Genomic DNA, 23,018 nt, shown 5'->3' on the forward strand with positions numbered 1-23,018 from the left:
TTGACCATGGCAACCTAATGACCATGTTGACCAATAGCGGTCGACCTAAGTGCTGTTGACCTAAAAACCGGATACCATCACACTATGGGTCTCGTCACTGCAATACTGTATATCGGGATCGGTATGAAATACCTCCAATCAAAATCCGGACGGTTGAAATCCCAACAGCAATTGACCAATGGTCAAAATCCCGACAAGGTCAAAATCACGACATGGACATAATACCGACATTTAAAATACAGTCAAGGTCAAAATACCGACATGTAAAATGCCGACAGGTCAAAATACCAACATGCATTTTTCATTGTTTTTTTTGTGTGTATGTTGACATAGTTCGACATGGACACTATTTAAGTGTACCGCGTCCCCTCGCATGGCTCACTGTGCTCGCCATGCTTCGGCCACGGTGCCTCGCTGCGCTCGGCACACTATTATTTCTCTAACGTCCTAGTGGATGCTGGGGACTCCGTAAGGACCATGGGGAATAGACGGGCTCCGCAGGAGACTGGGCACTCTGAGAAAGATTTAGTACTACTGGTGTGCACTGGCTCCTCCCTCTATGCCCCTCCTCCAGACCTCAGTTAGAATCTGTGCCCGGACAGAGCTGGGTGCATTTTAGTGAGCTCTCCTGAGCTTGCTAATAAGAAAGTATTTTAGTTAGGTTTTTTATTTTCAGAGAGCTTCTGCTGGCAACAGACTCTCTGCTACGTGGGACTGAGGGGAGAGAAGCAAACCTACTAACTGCGGCTAGGTTGCGCTTCTTAGGCTACTGGACACCATTAGCTCCAGAGGGATCGAACACAGGAACCTAACCTTGGTCGTCCGTTCCCGGAACCGCGCCGCCGTCCCCCTCGCAGAGCCAGAAGACAGAAGCCGGCGGGTTGAAGCAAGAAGACGTCAAAATCGGCGGCAGAAGACTCCTGTCTTCATTTGAGGTAGCGCACAGCACTGCAGCTGTGCGCCATTACGCCCACACTAACCCACACACTCCGGTCACTGTAGGGTGCAGGGCGCAGGGGGGGGCGCTCTGGGCAGCAATTGATTACCTCCTGGCAAAAAGCAGCATATATACAGCTGGACATTGTTATATGCATGAGCCCCCGCCATTAATTTTACACAAAATCGCGGGAGAAGCCCGCCGCTGAGGGGGCGGGGCCTTCTTCCTCAGCACTCACCAGCGCCATTTTCTCTCCACAGCTCCGCTGAGAGGAAGCTCCCCAGGCTCTCCCCTGCAGAAGCACGATAGAGAGGGTGAAAAAGAGAGGGGGGGGGGGCACATAAATTTGGCGTATAAACAATATATACAGCAGCTACTGGGTTAACACTAAGTTACTGTGTGATTCCTGGGTCATATAGCGCTGGGGTGTGTGCTGGCATACTCTCTCTCTGTCTCTCCAAAGGGCCTTGTGGGGGAACTGTCTTCAAATAGAGCATCCCCTGTGTGTGTGGTGTGTCGGTACGTGTGTCGACATGACTGAGTTAAAAGGCTCCCCTAAGGAGGAGATAGGGCAAATATGTGTGTGAGAGGGTGTCTCCGTCGACAACGCCGACACCTGTTTGGATATGTGTAAGTGCTGAGGTGAATTTATTGCACAAAAGATTAGAGAACAGACAGGAAATCTACCCATGTCTGTCCCTATGTCACAGAGACCTTCAGAGTCTCACAATGCTCACTATCCAAAATAATAAACACTGATATCGACACGAAGTTTGACTCCAGTGTCAACTACGATAATGCAAAGTTACAGCCAAAATGGCTGAAAGGTATTCAATATATGATTATTGTAATAAAAGATGATTTGCATATCACTGATGACTCATTTGTCCTTGACACAAGGGTACACATGTTAAGGGGAAGAAAGCTGAGGTAAATTTCCCTCCTCTCATGAGGAAAAAGAGCGGGAATCTACAGACAAGAGACTGCAGCTTCCCACAAAAAATTCTCAGGCAGTATCCTTTCCCCAGTAGGGCCAGGATGTGATGGGAATCTTCCCCTAGGGTGTCACGTTTGCACAGAAGGTAGCACTAGCTATTCTCAGGGATCCTGCAGATAGCGTGCACATTCTAGTACACTACTCAGACCGGCGATTGTGTCGGCATGGGTTAATAGCGCTGTGGCAGCGTGGACAGGTACCTTATCAGCAGAGATTGAGACCCTAGTATGCATATAGATATATATATAGATATATATGTATATATAGAGATATATATATATATATTAAAGATGCTGTCTTAAGAGATAGGTATATATATATATATATATATATATATATATATATAAAACATGCCCAAAGAGACATGAGTATACTGGGTCCTAGAGTCAAAGCTATGTCGATTTCTGCTTGACGTGTCCTGTAGAATATGCAATGGACAGATGATGCCGACTTAAGAGGCATATGGAAGGCTGAGGATTGTGTGGAGAAGGGTTCTCGGACCTGGTCTCCACAGCTATAGCTGGTAATTCTGATATTTTGCCTTATATTCCTGCACAGCCTAGGAAAGCATGACATTATCAAATGCAGCCTTTCGAATAAAGAAACAAGAAAGTCCGAGGTGCGTCCTTTCTTGCCAGAGGCGAGGTCAGAGGAAAGAAGCTGCCACAACACAGCTAGTTCCCAGGAACAGAAGTCCTCCCCGGCCTCTACAAAAATCCACCGCATGTCGCTGGGGCTCCACAGGCGGAGCTAGGCCCGGTGGGGGCACGCCTTCGTAAGTTCAGCCACAAGTGGGTTCACTCCCTGTTAGATCCCTGGGCAATAGATATTGTGTCTCAGGGATACAAGCTGGACTTTGAGAAGATGCCCCCTCACCGACGGCCCTGCCGGCTTCCCCCCACGAGAGGGAAACAGTGTTAACTGCAATTCACAAATTGTATCTTCAACAGGTGGTGGTCAAGGTTCCCCTCCTTCAACAAGGAGGGGGTTATTATTCGACCATGTTGTAGTCCCGAAACCAGACGGTTCGGTCGGACCCATATTGAATTTAAAATCCCTGAACATATACCTGAAAGGGTTCAAGTTCAAGATGGAATCGCTAAGAGCGGTTATTGCAAGCCTGAAAGGGGGAGATTTTATGGTGACTCGGGACATAAAGGATGCATACCTTCATGTCCCCATTTATCCACCTCATCAGGCGTACCTCAGAATTGCGGTACGGGATTTTCATTACCAATTTCAGACGTTGCAGTTTGGTCTCTCCACGGCCTTGAGAACACCAAGGTAATGGCGGAAATGATGGTGCTCCTGCGGAAGCAAGGTGTCACTATTATCACGTACTTGGACGATCTCCTCATAAAAGCGAGATCAAGAGAGCAGTTGCTGAACAGCGTATCACTTTCTCTGGAAGTGTAACGGCAACACGGCTGGATTCTATATATTCCAAAGTCGCAGTTGGTTCTTACAGCTCATCTGCCTCTCCTAGGCATGATCCTAGACACAGACCAGAAAAGGGTTTATCTCCCGATAGAGAGAGCTCAGGAGCTCGTGACACTGGCCAGGAATCTATTAAAACCAAAACAGGTGCCAGTGCATCACTGCACTCGAGTCCTGGGAAGGAGGGTGGCATCATACGAGGCCATTCCCTTCGGCAGGTTCCATACGAGGACCTTCCAATGGGACTTACTGGACAAGTGGTCCGGATCACATCTTCAGATGCATTGGTTAATCACCCTATCCCCCAGAGCCAGGGTGTCTCTCCTGTGGTGACTGCAGAGTGCTCATCTTCTCAAAGGTCGCAGATTCGGCATTCAGGACTGGGTCCTGGTGACCACGGATGCAAGCCTCCGAGGGTGGAGGGCAGTCACACAGGGAAGAAATTTCCAAGGGCTGTGGTCAGGCAGGAGACTTGCCTTCACATCAATATCCTGGAACTAAGGGCCATATACAACGCCCTAAGTCAAGCGGAGACCCTGCTTCGCGACCAACCGGTTCTGATTCAGTCAGACAATATCACCGCAGTGGCTCATGTAAACCGCCAAGGCGGCACAAGGAGCAGGGTGGCGATGGTAGAAGCCACAAGAATTCTTCGCTGGGCGGAGAATCACGTAAGCGCACTGTCAGCAGTGTTCATTCCGGGAGTGGACAACTGGGAAGCAGACTTTCTCAGCAGGCACGACCTCCACCCGGAAGAGTGGGGACTTCATCAAGAAGTCTTCGCGCAGATTGTAGGTCGGTGGGAACTGCCACAGGTGGACATGATGGCATCCCGCCTCAACAAAAAGCTACAGAGGTATTGTGCCAGGTCAAGAGACTCTCAGGCGATAGCTGTAGACGCACTGGTGACACCGTGGATGTTCCAGTCGGTTTATGTGTTTCCTCCTTTTCCTCTCTTACCCAAGGTGCTGAGAATCATAAGGAAAAGAGGAGTGAGAACAATACTCATTGTTCCGGATTGGCCAAGAAGGACTTGGTATCCAGAGCTGCAAGAAATGCTCACAGAGGACCCATGGCCTCTGCCTCTAGGGCAGGATCTGTTGCAGCAGGGACCTTGTATGTTCCAAGACTTACCGCAGCTGCGTTTGACGGCATGGCGGTTGGACGCCGGATCCTAGTAGAAAAGAGGGATTCCGGATGAGGTTATTCCTACGCTGATAAGGGCTAGGAAGGACGTGACGGCTAAACATTATCACCGTATACGGCGAAAATATGTTGCTGGGTGTGAGGCCAGGAATGCCTCTACAGAGGAAGTCCAGCTGGGCCGTTTCCTTCACTTCCTACAGTCGGGAGTGACTTTGGGCCTAGAATTGGGGTCCATTAAGGTCCAGATTTCGGCCCGATCCATTTTCTTTCATACAAAACCTAGCTTCTCTACCTGAAGTTCAGACGTTTGTAAAGGTAGTGCTGCATATTCAGCCCCTTTTTTGTGCCACCAGTGGCACCTTGGGATCTTAACGTGGTGTTGAGTTTCCTGAAATGTCATTGGTTTGAGCCGCTTAAGACCATGGAGTTAAAATATCTCACGTGGAAAGTGGTCAAAAATTGGCGGCTTTGTCATGTAAAAGCCCCTATCTGGTTTTCCATATGGACAGGGCAGAATTACGGACTCGTCCGCAATTTCTGCCAAAGGTGGTGTCATCTTTTCATGTGAACCAACCTATTGTGGTGCCTGCGGCTACTCGTGACTTGGAGGATTCCAAGTTACTAGATGTAGTCAGGGCTTTGAAGATTTATGTAGCCAGATCGGCTGGAGTCAGGAAACCTGACTCGCTGTTTATCCTGTATGCATCCAACAAGCTGGGTGCTCCTGCTTCAAAGCAAACTATTGCTCGCTGGATCTGTAACACGATTCAGCAGGCTCATTCTGCGGCTGGCTTGCCGCCTCCAAAATCAGTAAAAGCCCATTCCACAAGGAAGGTGGGCTCTTCTTGGGCGGCTGCCCGAGGGGTCTCGGCATTACAGCTTTGCCGAGCAGCTACTTGGTCGGGTTCAAACACTTTTGCAAAGTTCTACAAGTTTGATACCCTGGCTGAGGAGGACCTTGTGTTTGCTCATTCGGTGTTGCAGAGTCATCCGCACTCTCCCGCCCGCTTGGGAGCTTTGGTATAATCCCCATGGTCCTTACGGAGTCCCCAGCATCCACTAGGACGTTAGAGAAAATAAGATTTTACTCACCGGTAAATCTATTTCTCGTAGTCCGTAGTGGATGCTGGGCGCCCGTCCCAAGTGCGGACTTCTTCTGCAATACTTGTATATGGTTATTGCTTAAATAAGGGTTATGTTATGGTTGCATCAGGTTTGTCTGATGCTCTGTTGTTGTTCATACTGTTGACTGGGTATGTTATCACAAGTTATACGGTGTGATTGGTGTGGCTGGTATGAGTCTTACCCTGGATTCCAAAATCCTTTCCTTGTAATGTCAGCTCTTCCGTGCACAGTTTCCTCAACTGAGGTCTGGAGGAGGGGCATAGAGGGAGAGCCAGTGCACACCAGTAGTACTAAATCTTTCTTAGAGTGCCCAGTCTCCTGCGGAGGCCGTCTATTCCCCATGGTCCTTACGGAGTCCCCAGCATCCACTACGGACTACGAGAAATAGATTTACCGGTGAGTAAAATCTTATTATTCCCCCTCCAGGTCCACTGGGTTGGTAAAGTATGAACAAGTCGGTTTCAATTAAAAAAATCATGAAAAACTCATGTCGGCATTTTGACCTGTTGGCATTTTACATGTCGGTATTTTGACCTTCTCGGTATTTAAATGTCGGTATTTTGTCCATGTCAGAATTTTGACCTTGTCGGGATTTTGACCGTCGGTATTTTGTCCATGTCAGGATTTTGACCTTGTCGGGATTTTGATTGGAGGTAAATTGACTGCATACCCTGTATATCAGGGGCAGCAACACCCACCAGGACGGCAGCCCGCAGTAAACCCATTAAATACAATAAATTATTTTTATATGAAGTTTTAGAATATGCATATTTATTTATTTCAGTGTGTTCCGAATAGTTACACCTTAAAACACAAGACAGCTGAGATAAGGCTTCATTCAGCATAATTAATGGCTGTAAGTATACATGTGTAAATGAACGAGGCTGTCCTCCCGTGTCTCAGTACAGTGTGTGACTATACTGCGCAGACAAAGTGCATTCACCAGTTTGTTTTTGCAGCAAGGTGTGTAAAATAATTTCCCTTCCAAAATTGTAACGTGAAGAGAGATGGTTCACAAACTGCTCCAAACATCTCGTATTAACTGAGATCTCCTACTAGAGATGACAGACCGCTGTGCTGCTGTATAGTAAGGACACTTCCCTTTACTATACAGTTCACGCATTGAAAGCACAGACACCTTGGGGTATATTCACCAATTTTTTATTGATTTTCATCGATTTAAAATAGTTAAAAATGAATGCAAATCAACCTTTAGTAAATATGCTTCTTGTGGCAGCTACAGTATGTCCTATTAAGGTACATATATAAAATTCTTTTGCTTGAATCAGATAAACTGTAAGGTGCAGAAATTCTAGCCAGACATCAGCTGCATTGTGCCACAGCTGGTAGAGAATTGGCAAGTCTTACTATTATTATTATCATTCATTTGTAAGGTGTCACAAATGTCCCACAGCACGGTACACACTGGCGTTTCTATAATGGGTGCAGTGTGTGCGGTGCGCACGGGCCCCTGAGTCCAGAGGGGGCCCCCACCGCATACGCTGCACCCATTTTGTGAATACTCACCCCTCCAGAGTCCCGTGGCAACGTCCACGGCGGTGTTAAAACTCAGTGAAAATGGCCCAGCGGCCATTTTCACGGAGTTCTGCGCATGCGCAGTAGAGAAATCTCAGGGAAAATGGCCACCGCGCCATTTTCCCGGAGATCTGCGCATGCGCAGTAGAGTCTGAGCCCTCTAGTGCTCAGACTCTCAGCGCTGCCAGCAGAGAGGAGGGGGCCCGAACGGAGGAGGCTGCACCCAGGCCTCCTCCTCTCTTAAAACGCCCCTGACGGTACATAGTGGTGTGCTAGGGGTGTAACTTCCAGAGGCAATGGAGACACCTCCCTCAGGGCTCCTAGCCCTGAAGGGCCACCTCCATGTACAGCAGCACCAGTGTGGTTCACAGCGGGATCCGAGTGTGACAGCTGCTCTTCTAATAAAGTTCTGCCAATTTGATTGGCTCTTTCTCAAGATCCCTGCTAACACCTGCAATAAGGGACAGCAAGGGCGTAGCTACCATAGATACAGGCAGTGCTGCTGCTATGGGGCTGAGAGGGGCCCACCTTCACTGTCACAGTTACATATGTTATATACATTTTTTGCCATTGGGTGGTACAATATATCTAGGTATGCCTCTGGACCTGCTCATTGTAGTGTGGTATATAATGAACTGGAGGGCATTTTAATGTTACAGTGGGACACTGTAATGAGGCCCACTATGAACAGGGAGCACTACTGTATATATCAGAATGTGAATTGGGGATACTGTGCGGCATAATGTGTACTGGCAGCTCTGGAAGGGATCCGGTCTGAAGATCGACAGTATCTAGGTCGACAATGTTTAGGTCGACAGTCACTAGGTCGACATGGATGGAAGGTCGACAGGGTTTCTAGGTCGACACATGCTAGGTCGACAGGTCTAAAGGTCGACATGAGTTTTTCACATTTTTTTTCTTTTTTTTGAATTTTTTCATACTTAACGATCCACGTGGACTACGATTGGAACCGTAATCTGTGCCGAGCAAAGCGGCAGCGGAGCGAAGGCACCATGCCCGAAGCATGGCGAGCGAAGCGAGCCATGCGAGGGGACGCGGTGCACTAATTTGGGATCCCGGTCACTCTACGAAGAAAACGATACAAAAAAAAAAATCCTCATGTCGACCTTTAGACCTGTCGACCTAGCACATGTCGGCCTAGAAACCCTGTCGACCTTCCATCCATGTCGACCTAGTGACTGTCGACCTATAGTGGTCGACCTAAACATTGTCGACCTAGATACTGTCGATTTGATGAACCACACCCGCTCTGGAATGTGACATCTGGTGGACTTAAGCACTAATACGATTCATAAAAGAAACTAGGGCACTACTATGGGGCATAACATTAAAAAAGGCTCTACTATGGTTCAGAAAATGAACTAGGGCACTACTATAGGGCATAAAAATAACTGCTGCAGAGAAGTGTCTCTCTAGAAGCATTGGGACGGGGGCCCCTTCAAAATGTTGCTATGGGGCCCACAAAGTTCTGGCTACGCCCCTGCGAGACAGGACAGCTTCTGCCTGGTACCACTCAGCCTGCACTGCAGGAAGCGACGGTACACCAGCTGCTACTGTACTGTGAGACGGGGTCCGCTGGTGAACGTTGATTCTGCATGCTGCAGATGGCAGAATAACAGCGTAGCTGGAGCCCTGCCAATTCACTGCGGGCTCCGGTCCCTGTAGACCGGCGGAGATTACTATCTATATAATTATGTATATTGTGTGTGTTTATATATCTATAAACTCACAGACACCATATTAGTTTTCCTTTTTTTCTTACGTGGGGGGGCACCAAACTCTAACTTGCCCTCGGGTGACTGGGATGAATTTACGCCGCTGGGGAGAGCAGAGAACACATTAAACAATATTAAACAATGTACAGACAACGAATAACAATAATAGAAATGACAGTTGGAATATGTCGAGAAGAGAGTCTGAGAGGAGTTCCAGACACTGAATAGACAGTCTCAAAATAGACAGTAGGTCGACCCCATATGGACGACATGCAAAAGGTTGACAGTTTGAAAAGGTCAACATGACAAGGATCGACACACATATGGTCAACAAAAGTTATTTATTTATTTATTTTTTTCATTTTTATCAACTTTTACCTCATGTACCATCTCCGTGGACTACAATAGCGAACCACCTTCCCTGAAGCATGGTGAGTGATGCGGGCCTCACGGGGACAGGGCACGGGCACACTAATCGCATTAATGCAGCATATATGCTGAAACATACAAAATGACACCCCAAAAAGTAAAAAAATAAAATGTTTTCGTGTCAACCATTTGCATATCAATCATATGTGGTTGACCTATTGACTGTCTATCCTTTTACAGTTTTGATTATCAGTGTTCTTAGTGCTAAGAGTGTGCATCTGCATCTCTCTTCCCCTAGCTCTGGACTTACTCAGCCGCTGCGATCACTTCAGACTTTTTGGTCCCGGAATTGACGTCAGACACCCGGCCTGCAAACGCTTGGACACGCCTGCGTTTTTGCAAACACTCCCAGAAAACGGTCAGTTGAAACCCACAAACGCCCTTTTTCTGTCAATCGCCTTGCGATCAGCTGTGCAAATGGATTCTTTGTTAAATCCATCGCCCAGCACCGATCCTCTCTGTACCCATATGACACGCCTGCGCAATGCGGTGCATACGCATGCGCAGTTTTGCCGAGAATTAACCTGATCGTAGCGCTGCAAAAAGTTGCTAGCAAGCGATCAACTCGGAATGACCCCCATTGTGTGCATTAATACCGCCTCCTATGCATTAATGCGGTGTATGCCCAAGCACCTGTCTAAAAGTTAGCACACTGATGTGGCAGGCAATGAACGGTCAGTAGCTCTGACTGTTATGACACATGCAGCTATCAATTTCGTCAGCTGCAGGTGTTGTTGCCCATACACTACAGCCAGGGACAGGCTGAGGCTGGTGCTGGCTCCAAGAGTAGTGGGATCTCGCCCAAGCTCACTAGAGCTGGCTGGGAGAGAGACACAACGCAGCAGCACTACGCTGATTCACTGTGGGAGGTCTGGCACCGAATTCACTACCCCACTTCGGCATCCGAGATGTTAAATGTTAGTACATCTCGGCACTGCTGCTTCCTGCTTCACCTCGGCAAAGAGGCAAATCAGGAAACATATATTTTGTTGACATTCAGGATGATGACAGCATAATGCTGATATGGTCTGAAGGTCGGAATTAAAACTGTCAACATGTTCAGAATGTCGAAATTGCCAGAATGTCAATATTATGCATGTTGACAGATTGTAGATTATAATATATTCAAATTAAACCTAACCCTAACGCTAATCTTAAACCAACCCTAATTTCATCCTTACCCTAATTGCAGCATACCCCTAATCTAACCCTATCCCTAATTGCAGCATACCCCTAATCTAACCCTATCCCTAATTGCTGCATACCCCTAATCTAACCCCATCCCTAATTGCTGCATACCCCTAATCTAATCTAACCCTATCCTTAATTGCAGCATACCTCTAATCTAACCCTATCCCTAATTGCAGCATAACCCTAATCTAACCCTATCCCTAATTGCCGCCTAACCCTATCCCTAATTGCAGCATACCCCTAATCTAACCCTATCCCTAATTGCAGCATAACCCTAATCGAACCCTCTCCCTAATTGCTGCATACCCCTAATCTAATCTAACCCTATCCCTAATTGCAGCATACCCCTAATCTAAGCATATCCCTAATTGCAGCATACCCCTAATCTAACCCTATCCCTGATTGCCGCCTAACCCTAATCTAATCTAACCCTATCCCTAACTGCTGCATACCCCTTGTCACGAACCTCGGGCAGCGGCGACCGCGCTTGTCCCTGCGGGTGGCCTGGTCTGCCCGGCGCCTCTCTTCCCCTGTCAGTCTCCGGCTTCAGCGGCGGGTCGGCGCTGCTCTCCGGCGGCTTCCCGGAAGCAAGGGCGCCGCCATCACAAGCAAGGGCAAGGAGGCGGAGCAGGTCTGACGTCACCTGCCTGCTCCGCCAATCAGGCTAGGGCGGGGAATTTAAAATCAGATACCAGGCAGAGATCCGATGCCTGAGTATCTTCGTTTCTCCTGTGGAAGCTATGATCCAGAGCTCCCTCGTCCCTGCAAGCATCCTGTGCTTCCAAGCATCCTGTCCCTGCAAGCATCCTGTGCTTCCAAGCATCCTGTCCCTGCAAGCATCCTGTGCTTCCAAGCATCCTGTCCCTGCAAGCATCCTGTGCTTCCAAGCATCCTGTGCCTACAAGCAACCTGTGCTTCCAAGCATCCTGTGCCTACAAGCACCTCCGTGCCTCCAGTTACCTCCGTGCCTCCAGTTACCTCCGTGCCTCCAGTTACCTCCGTGCCTCCAAGCACCTCCGTGCCTCCAAGCACCTCGTGCCTCCAAGCACCCCGTGCCTCCAAACACCTCCGCGCCTCAAAGCACCTCCGTGCCTCCAGTTACCTCCGTGTCTCCAAGCACCTCGTGCCTCCAAGCACCTCGTCCCTCCAAACACCTCGGTGTCTCCAAACACCTCCGTGCCTCCAAGCACCTCCGTGCCTCCAAACACCTCCGTGCCTCCAAGGGTCTCCCAGCACTCCCTGTACTCCCAGTACCTCAGTGCCTTCAATACCACAGTGTCTCCAATATCTCAGTACCCCAGCCTTCATTATTTCTACAAGTCTTGTCTTACAGGAGACCTACAAGAATTCCTCTGGGCCTCCCGCCTGCCGTCTTAGTTCTGCATGAGGAAGACCTACATCCGGCCATCTCTACTACGACCCAGTGGCGGTTCCTCTTCCCGGTCATCGGAAGAAGCCCCGAGTCCACAACACTCCCAAACCAGGTCAGTGATAGTATACTCAGGCCTCATGGACTCGGGGGATCGGAACACGGACTCTAGTGCCATCCAGAACCTGGCTTCTCGAGTGCAAAGTCAGGAAGCAGCACAAGGTCAGGTGATGCAGTACCTCCAGCAGTTGTCCGGGCGTCTGGATCAGATTCAGGCGTCTCTGGCCTCAGTAATTCCGGCTCCTGTTCCAGCAGTCGCACCAGTTGCCGTTGCCAGCAATGTTCAACCATCGGCCGGTGTCACTCCACGCCTTCAGTTGCCTACTCCGTCCCGCTATAATGGGAATCCCAAAAATTGTCGTGGTTTCTTGAACCAGTGCGAGGTACATTTCGAGCTACTTGCACACAACTTTCCTACAGACCGGTCCAAGGTAGCATATATTATTTCTCTGTTGGAAGGTTCTGCTTTGGATTGGGTGTCTCCATTATGGGAACGATCTGATCCCATGGTTTCCAACTACACCAACTTCATCTCGTCCTTTCGAAGGATTTTCGACGAGCCCGGCAGAATGACCACTGCTTCTTCCGATTTGCTCCGTGTTCGGCAGGGCGCCCGTTCCGTGGGCCAGTACGTGGTTCATTTCCAGACCATTGCTTCCGAACTACGCTGGAATAATGATGCCCTGAGAGCTGCCTTCTGGAACGGTCTTTCCGACCGGCTGAAAGACGAGCTGGTTACTAGAGATCTGCCGGATCCATTAGAAGATTTGATTTCCCTTTGCGTCAAGGTGGATCTTCGGATGCAGGAGCGTGGAAGAGAACGTAACCGTTCGGATCGTTCCAGGTTCCGGAATCCTACTCCTAGGCCGGTGGCCTCACCTAGCTCAGATGAGCCCATGCAAATTAACCGCTCCCGACTGTCTCCGGAAGAACGACAGCGTCGTCGTGAGGGTAAACTCTGCCTTTACTGTGGAGCCGCAGATCATTTTCTTAAATCTTGTAAAGTCCGTCCGGGAAACGGGCAGACCTAGCTTGTTCCGGAGGAGTCAAGCTGGGAGTTACGACAAAAGCTTCTCCAACTTCGGACTGCTTGCTTCCAGTAACTCTAGTCTCCAATTCAGTCTCCAGGTCTTGTGAAGCCCTATTGGATTCCGGAGCTGCAGGGAACTTCGTTTCTTCCTTCTGTGCCCAAAGTTTGGGTTTAAAGTTACGGCCTATCGAGCGGCCAATTTCACTGACGGCTATCAACGGGACTAGAATTTCCAAAGGTCTCATAATGTGGCGCACGGGGCCAGTTAAGCTGCGGGTCGGGGCTCTACATCAGGAAGATTTGGAACTCTTGGTAATCCCAGAAATGCCCCATGATCTGGTTCTTGGAATGCCTTGGCTGAAAAGTCATAACCCCCACATCGATTGGAAGTCGTCACAAATTCTGTCCTGGAGTTCCTTTTGTCACACTAATTGTCTTACTCCTGTTTGTCCGCTCCGTGTTACCTCCAAAACGGATGAAGAGCACATTCCGGAGGCATATCAAGGGTACAAGGACGTATTTTCGGAACAAGCTGCTGACCTGTTACCACCTCACAGGCCTTGGGACTGCCCTATTGACCTTGTCCCAGGGAAGACGCCACCTCGTGGTCGCACATATCCTCTGTCTCTTCCCGAGACTCAAGCCATGTCGGAGTATATTAAGTCCAATATGCTCAAGGGATTCATTCGCCCCTCTTCCTCCCCTGCTGGTGCAGGCTTCTTTTTCGTGAAGAAAAAGGACGGGGGGTTGAGACCATGCATCGACTACCGCGGCCTAAACGACATTACTATTAAGAATAAATACCCCTTGCCACTAATCACAGAGTTATTTGATAGGGTTCGTGGTGCCCGCATTTTTTCAAAACTCGACTTGAGAGGAGCTTATAATCTTATACGCATCCGAGAGGGGGATGAATGGAAGACTGCCTTTAATACCCGAGATGGGCATTACGAATACTTGGTGATGCCGTTTGGTCTTAGTAATGCTCCCGCGGTTTTCCAGGGATTCGTCAACGAAATCTTTCGTGATATGCTGTATCAGAGCGTTGTGGTATATCTGGACGACATACTGATTTTTTCCAAGAATCTTGTCGAACACAGGACTCAAGTCAAAGAGGTGCTACACCGTTTACAAGAGAATCATCTCTACGCCAAGCTTTCCAAATGTACCTTTGAAGTAACATCTATTCCGTTCCTCGGTTATGTCATCTCGGGGACGGAGCTTCGCATGGATCCGGAAAAGTTGTCGGCCATTCGTGATTGGACTCAGCCTCTTTCCCTGAAAGCAATACAAAGGTTCCTGGGCTTTGCGAACTACTACAGGAAATTCATTAAAGGTTTCTCCACCATTGTTGCACCCATTACTGCCCTGACGAGAAAGGGTTCTAATCCTAGTTTGTGGCCTCCGGAAGCCATTGTAGCTTTTTCTCGCTTAAAGTTAGCTTTCACGACGGCTCCAGTTCTCCAACAACCAAATTTCGAGGAACCCTTCTTCTTAGAAGTTGATGCATCTTCAGTCGGGGTGGGGGCTGTCCTCTCCCAGCATTCCTCTGATAAGAAATTACATCCGTGTGGCTTCCACTCTCGTAAATTCTCTCCAGCCGAACGAAATTACTCTATTGGAGACCAGGAACTCTTGGCAATCAAATCTGCCTTGGAAGAATGGAGATATCTTCTAGAAGGGGCTAAACATGTGTTTACCATCTACACGGATCACAAGAATTTACTGTACATCAAATCCGCACAATGTTTGAATCCTCGCCAGGCGAGATGGGCACTTTTCTTTTCCCGATTCTCGTTCATTATCAAGTACCGTGCCGGGACTCTCAATATTAAAGCAGATGCGCTTTCCCGTTCACAGGTTCCCACAGACGAGGATGAACCTCCGGAGCGGGGTTTAATTCTGAATCCAGTTTCTGTCTCTGCTGCTTTAACTACTCCAGCTCCTCCTCCTGGAAGAATGTCCGTACCAGCTAGATTCCGCCCAGGAATACTACGGTGGGTCCATAACTCCAAGTTTTCCGGTCATCCCGGCGCTCAGAAGATGTACAAGTTTCTGCAAAGGTCTTACTGGTGGAACACCATGAGGAAGGATGTACAAGATTGCGTTAATTCATGTCCCCAATGTACACAACATAAATCTCCTCGTCTGCCTCCTGCAGGGTTACTTCGTCCTCTGCCTATCCCTGTGAGACCCTGGACTCACATTTCCATGGACTTCATCACTGACTTGCCCTGTTCCAAGGGTTGCAACACCGTTTGGGTTATCGTTGACCGTTTTTCGAAGATGGCACACTTTGTGCCCTTGACTGGTCTTCCGACAGCACCGAAACTGGCTCTATTGTTTATCCGAGAACATTTTCGTTTGCATGGGTTGCCACAAGAGATTGTTTCTGACCGTGGAGTACAGTTCACCGCCAGGTTTTGGAAAGCCCTTTGTTCAACTCTACACATTAAACTTAAGTTTTCGTCGGCTTATCATCCCCAAACAAATGGACAAACGGAACGAGTCAATCAAGATCTAGAGACTTTTCTTCGGTTGTATCTCTCTCCTTCACAGGACAACTGGGTGGAGTTGTTGCCTTGGGCGGAGTTTGCCCATAACCATTTGTTTCATTCTTCCACTGGGGAATCACCATTTTTCGTCAACTACGGGTTCCATCCCCGTGTTCCGGAATTTCCAAGCCTTCCGATAATAGAGGTTCCTGCTGTAGCGTCCACTCTACGACACTTTGGACAAATTTGGAGAAAGGTTCATGCTAATCTTAAGCAGGTTTCTGTTCGGTACAAGTTCTTTGCAGATAAGAAACGGCAAGCCGCACCTCAATATAAAGTTGGGGACAGGGTATGGCTGTCCACACGGAATCTCCGGTTGAAGGTGCCCACCATGAAATTCGCTCCAAGGTTCATCGGTCCTTACCCTGTGCTACAAGTCTTAAATCCTGTGGTCTGTAAACTGGGTTTGCCTGCCCATCTTCGCATACCTAACGCCTTCCATGTTTCTCTACTCCGTCCCCTCATACTGAATCGATTCCACTCAGCACTCCCAAGGCCAACGTCCGTAGTGGCAGAAGCTGGAGCGGAGTTTGAAATCAAAGCTATTCTGGACTCTCGTTATCTTCATAAAAAATTACAGTACTTGGTGGACTGGAAGGGTTATGGACCTGAGGAGAGAAGTTGGATTGGGGCTACTGAAGTAACGGCTCCTCGTCTGATTCGGATCTTCCACTCCAGACATCCGACTAAGCCCGGGAAGTGTCCAGGGGCCACTCCTGGAGGAGGGGGTACTGTCACGAACCTCGGGCAGCGGCGACCGCGCTTGTCCCTGCGGGTGGCCTGGTCTGCCCGGCGCCTCTCTTCCCCTGTCAGTCTCCGGCTTCAGCGGCGGGTCGGCGCTGCTCTCCGGCGGCTTCCCGGAAGCAAGGGCGCCGCCATCACAAGCAAGGGCAAGGAGGCGGAGCAGGTCTGACGTCACCTGCCTGCTCCGCCAATCAGGCTAGGGCGGGGAATTTAAAATCAGATACCAGGCAGAGATCCGATGCCTGAGTATCTTCGTTTCTCCTGTGGAAGCTATGATCCAGAGCTCCCTCGTCCCTGCAAGCATCCTGTGCTTCCAAGCATCCTGTCCCTGCAAGCATCCTGTGCTTCCAAGCATCCTGTCCCTGCAAGCATCCTGTGCTTCCAAGCATCCTGTCCCTGCAAGCATCCTGTGCTTCCAAGCATCCTGTGCCTACAAGCAACCTGTGCTTCCAAGCATCCTGTGCCTACAAGCACCTCCGTGCCTCCAGTTACCTCCGTGCCTCCAGTTACCTCCGTGCCTCCAGTTACCTCCGTGCCTCCAAGCACCTCCGTGCCTCCAAGCACCTCGTGCCTCCAAGCACCCCGTGCCTCCAAACACCTCCGCGCCTCAAAGCACCTCCGTGCCTCCAGTTACCTCCGTGTCTCCAAGCACCTCGTGCCTCCAAGCACCTCGTCCCTCCAAACACCTCGGTGTCTCCAAACACCTCCGTGCCTCCAAGCACCTCCGTGCCTCCAAACACCTCCGTGCCTCCAAGGGTCTCCCAGCACTCCCTGTACTCCCAGTACCTCAGTGCCTTCAATACCACAGTGTCTCCAATATCTCAGTACCCCAGCCTTCATTATTTCTACAAGTCTTGTCTTACAGGAGACCTACAAGAATTCCTCTGGGCCTCCCGCCTGCCGTCTTAGTTCTGCATGAGGAAGACCTACATCCGGCCATCTCTACTACGACCCAGTGGCGGTTCCTCTTCCCGGTCATCGGAAGAAGCCCCGAGTCCACAACACTCCCAAACCAGGTCAGTGATACCCCTAATCTAACCCTAATTGCACCATACCCCTAATCTATCCCTATCCCTAATTGCTGCATACCCCTAATCTAACTCTATCCCTAATTGCTGCATATCCCTAATCTAACCATAACACTAATTGCAGTTTAACCATAATTTAATCCTAACCCCAAGTGCAACCTAACCCTAATCTACCCTAGCCCTAACTGCAGCCTAACCCTAATCTAACCCTAAACTCAACTGCAGTTTAACCCTCATTTAACCCTAACTCCAAGTGCAGCCTAACCCTAACTGCATCCTTCCCCTAATCTAACCCTAACAGCATCCTACCCCTAATCTAACCCTAACTGCATCCTTCCCCTAATCTAACCCTAATAGCATCCTACCCCTAATCTAACCCTAACTGCAGCCTTCCACTAATCTAACCCTAACTGCAGCCTACCCCTAACTCTAATCTAGCCCTAACTGCATCCTAGCCCTAATCTAACCCTAACTGCAGCCTACCCCTAACTCTAATCTAGTCCTAACTGCATCCTAGCCCTAATCTAACCCTAACTGCAGCCAAGCCCTAACCCTAATCTAGCCCTAACTGCAGTTTAACCCTAATCTAACCCTAACTGCAGCCTACCCCTAACTCTAATCTAGCCCTAACTGCATCCTAGCCCTAATCTAACCCTAACTGCAGCCTACCCCTAACTACAGCCTACCCCTAACCCTAATCTAGACCTAACTGCAGCCTTCCACTAATCTAACCCTAACTGCAGCCTACCCCTAACCCTAATCTAGCCCTAACTGCATCCTAGCCCTAATCTAACCCTAACTGCAGCCTACACCTAACCCTAATCTAACCCTAACTGCAGTCTACCCCTAACCCTAATCTAGCCCTAACTGCAGTTTAACCCTAAACTAACCCTAACTGCAGCCTATCCCTAATCTAACCCTAACTGCAGCCTACCCCTAACCCTAACTCTAATCTAGCCCTAACTGCAGCCTAACCATAATTTAACCTTAACTGCAGCCTACCCATAACTACAGCCTACCCCTAACCCTAATCTAGCCCTAACTGCAGCCTAACCCTAATCTAACCTTAACTGCAGCCTACCCCTAACTACAGCCTACCCCTAACCCTAACTGCAGCCTACCCCTAACTACAGCCTACCCCTAACCCTAACTGCAGCCTACCCCTAACTACAGCCTACCCCTAACCCTAACTGCAGCCTACCCCTAACTACAGCCTACCCCTAACCCTAACTGCAGCCTACCCCTAACTACAGCCTAACCCTAACCCTAACTGCAGCCTACCCCTAACTACAGCCTACCCCTAACCCTAACTCTAATCTAGCCCTAACTGCAGCCTAACCCTAATCTAATCCTAACTGCATTTTACCCCTAATCTAACTCTAACTGCAGCCTACCACTAACCCTAACTCTAATCTAGTCATAACTCCAATTGCATCCTAACCCTAATATAGCCCTAATTGCAGCCTACCCCTAATATAACCCTAACTGCAGCCTACCCCTAATATAACCCTAACTGCAGCCTACCCCTAACCCTAACTGCAGCCTAACCCTAATCTAACCCTAACTGCAGCCTACCCCTAATATAACCCTAACTGCAGCCTACCCCTAATATAACCCTAACTGCAGCCTACCCCTAACCCTAACTGCAGCCTAACCCTAATCTACCCCTAACTGCAGCCTACCCCTAACTCTAATCTAGCCATAACTCCAATTGCAGCCTAAACCTAATCTAGCCCTAATTGCAGCCTACCCCTAATATAACCCTAACTGCAGCCTACCCCTAATCTAATCCTAACTGCAGCCTAACCCTAACCATAATCTAACCCTAACACTAAAAGCTGATGTCGGCATCCTGTCTGTTGACACTTCTCAATTATTATTATTATCCTTTATTTATATGGCGCCACATGGGATTCGCAGCGGTCAATTACAGAGTACTGTACATAAACGAATAAACAAAACAGGAAAATAGTGATTTACAGCTAAAGACAGTATAGGAGAAGTACAGGGTAAATAAACATAGCTACATAAGTAGACACACTGACATCAGGATGGTAGAAAACCGCAGGACATGGTGCCATCGAAGATGGTTTAAGTAAGAAAAGGATAAGCACATGAGGGAAGAGGGCCCTGCTCATGAGAGCTTACATTCTGACAATGTGGACATCATGTCAGTGTCATCATTGTGAATGTCAACATGGTATGTTAACATTCTGAATGTGTCAACATCTTAAATCTCGACATTCAGGCCATACTGAATTTAGGACATTCTGAATGTCAGCAACGTGACTGCAGAGTATATAGTTTAGCATAGGCCATTTAGCGCCAGTCTAGGGTCTAATTCAGACCTGATCACAGCAGCAAAATTGTTCTCTAATGGGCAAAACCATGGGGGTCGTTCCGAGTTGTTCGCTCGTTGCCGATTTTCGCTATGCTGCGATTTGTTGCTAATTGCGCATGCGCAAGGCACGGCGGGCGCATGCGCTTAGTTATTTAACTAAAAACTTAGCAGATTTGCTGTGGATCCTGCGGCGCTTTTCAGTCGCTCTGCTGATCGGTGAATGATTGACAGGAAAGGGGCGTTACTGGGAGGTAACTGAGCGTTTTCCGCGAGTGTGCTAAAAAACGCAGGCGTGTCAGGGAAAAACGCGGGAGTGTCTGGAGAAACGGGGGAGTGGCTGGCCGAACGCAGGGCGTGTTTGTGACGTCAAACCAGGGACTAAACGGACTGAGCTGATCGCAATCTGTGAGTAGGTCTGGAGCTACTCAGAAACTGCAAGAAATTATTTAGTAGCAGTTCTGCTAATCTTTCGTTCGCTATTCTGCTAAGCTAAGATACACTCCCAGAGGGCGGCGGCCTAGTGTGTGCAATGCTGCTAAAAGCAGCTAGCGAGCGAACAACTCGGAATGAGGGCCCATGTACACTGCAGGTATAACATGTGCTGCATAGGCGTGCGCACGGGGGGTGCCTGGTGCGCACAGGCACCCCCTAATGTCCGGCACCCCCTCACATATGCGGCACGCTTACAGCAACAGTGATGCGGGTCCATCCTCCTCCTCTCCATTCCCTCCCACCCTTGCACTGCAGCAGGAGCAGCTGGGAGGTCCTCCAAACGAAGGGGATGTAGTACTGCTACGGAGGCTGGAGCTCACTTCTGAGCTCCGCCTTCTGTTTTCCGGCTCCAGCAATGTGTGAAGGGAGAGAAGTCATGACGTTGTGACGTCTCTCCCTTCACACACTTACTACTAAGCGCGAGGAGCTGCGGGCGGCGGACAGCGCTGGAGTGGGTCTCATGTAAGTATTGTGATGCTGTGTCGGTATTTGGGACTGTGGGAATGTGTTAGGGGCACTACTACTATTGGTGGGGCATTGTGTAGCTGGCACTACCACTATGGGCATGTGTAACTGGCATTACAACTATGGGCATGTGTAACTGGCACTACTATTAAAGCCATGTGTAACTGGCACTACTACTATGGGCATGTGTAACTGGCATTACAACTATGGGCATGTGTAACTGGCATTACAACTATGGGCATGCGTAACTGGCATTACAACTATAGGCATGCGTAACTGGCACTACTACTATGGGCATGTGTAACTGGCATTACAACTATGGGCATGTGTAACTGGCACTACAACTATGGGCATGTGTAACTGGCATTATAACTATGGGCATGTGTAACTGGCACTACTACTATGGGCATGTGTAACTGGCATTACAACTATGGGCATGTGTAACTGGCACTACTACTATGGGCATGTGTAACTGGCATTACAACTATAGGCATGTGTAACTGGCACTACTACTATGGGCATGTGTAACTGGCATTACAACTATGGGCATGCGTAACTAGCACTACTACTGGCATGTGTAACTGGCATTACAACTATGGGCATGTGTAACTGGCACTACTACTATGGGCATGTGTAACTGGCACTACTACTATGGGCATGTGTAACTGGCATTACAACTATGGGCATGTGTAACTGGCACTACTACTATGGGCATGTGTAACTGGCATTACAACTATGGGCATGCATAACTGGCACTACAACTATGGGCATGTGTAACTGGCACTACTATTAAAGCCATGTGTAACTGGCACTACTACTATGGGCATGTGTAACTGGCATTACAACTATGGGCATGTGTAACTGGCATTACAACTATGGGCATGCGTAACTGGCATTACAACTATAGGCATGTGTAACTGGCACTACTACTATGGGCATGTGTAACTGGCATTACAACTATGGGCATGTGTAACTGGCACTACAACTATGGGCATGTGTAACTGGCATTACAACTATGGGCATGTGTAACTGGCACTACTACTATGGGCATGTGTAACTGGCATTACAACTATGGGCATGTGTAACTGGCATTACAACTATGGGCATGCGTAACTGGCACTACTACTATGGGCATGTGTAACTGGCATTACAACTATGGGCATGTGTAACTGGCACTACTACTATGGGCATGTGTAACTGGCATTACAACTATAGGCATGTGTAACTGGCACTACTACTATGGGCATGTGTAACTGGCATTACAACTATGGGCATGCGTAACTAGCACTACTACTGGCATGTGTAACTGGCATTACAACTATGGGCATGTGTAACTGGCACTACTACTATGGGCATGTGTAACTGGCACTACTACTATGGGCATGTGTAACTGGCATTACCACTATGGGCATGTGTAACTGGCACTACTACTATGGGCATGCGTAACTGGCATTACAACTATGGGCATGTGTAACTGGCATTACAACTATGGGCATGCGTAACTGGCATTACAACTATAGGCATGCGTAACTGGCACTACTACTATGGGCATGTGTAACTGGCATTACAACTATGGGCATGTGTAACTGGCACTACAACTATGGGCATGTGTAACTGGCATTACAACTATGGGCATGTGTAACTGGCACTACTACTATGGGCATGTGTAACTGGCATTACAACTATGGGCATGTGTAACTGGCATTACAACTATGGGCATGCGTAACTGGCACTACTACTATGGGCATGTGTAACTGGCATTACAACTATGGGCATGTGTAACTGGCACTACTACTATGGGCATGTGTAACTGGCATTACAACTATAGGCATGTGTAACTGGCACTACTACTATGGGCATGTGTAACTGGCATTACAACTATGGGCATGCGTAACTAGCACTACTACTGGCATGTGTAACTGGCATTACAACTATGGGCATGTGTAACTGGCACTACTACTATGGGCATGTGTAACTGGCACTACTACTATGGGCATGTGTAACTGGCATTACAACTATGGGCATGTGTAACTGACACTACTACTATGGGCATGTGTAACTGGCATTACAACTATGGGCATGCATAACTGGCACTACTACTATGGGCATGTGTTACTGGCATTACAACTATGGGCATGTGTAACTGGCACTACTACTATGGGCATGTGTAACGCATTACAACTATGGGCATGTGTAACTGGCACTAATACTATGGGCATGTCATGTGTAACTGGCACTACTACTATGGGCATGTGTAACTGGCATTACAACTATGGGCATGTGTAACTGGCATTACAACTATGGGCATGCGTAACTGGCACTACTACTATGGGCATGTGTAACTGGCATTACAACTATGGGCATGTGTAACTGGCACTATTACTATGGGCATGTGTAACT

General features: G+C 48.6%; 1 long non-coding RNA gene across 1 annotated transcript in view; it reads left to right on the forward strand.

Annotated features, from left to right (window-relative positions):
• The window catches only part of LOC135056699 (uncharacterized), an 83,802-nt gene that overhangs the window by 2,204 nt on the left and 58,580 nt on the right, over nucleotides 1–23,018 (forward strand). The gene's annotated exons all lie outside the window — the stretch shown is intronic.

This window comes from Pseudophryne corroboree, chromosome 3, assembly GCF_028390025.1.
Source record: "Pseudophryne corroboree isolate aPseCor3 chromosome 3, aPseCor3.hap2, whole genome shotgun sequence".
NCBI lineage: Eukaryota > Metazoa > Chordata > Amphibia > Anura > Myobatrachidae > Pseudophryne > Pseudophryne corroboree.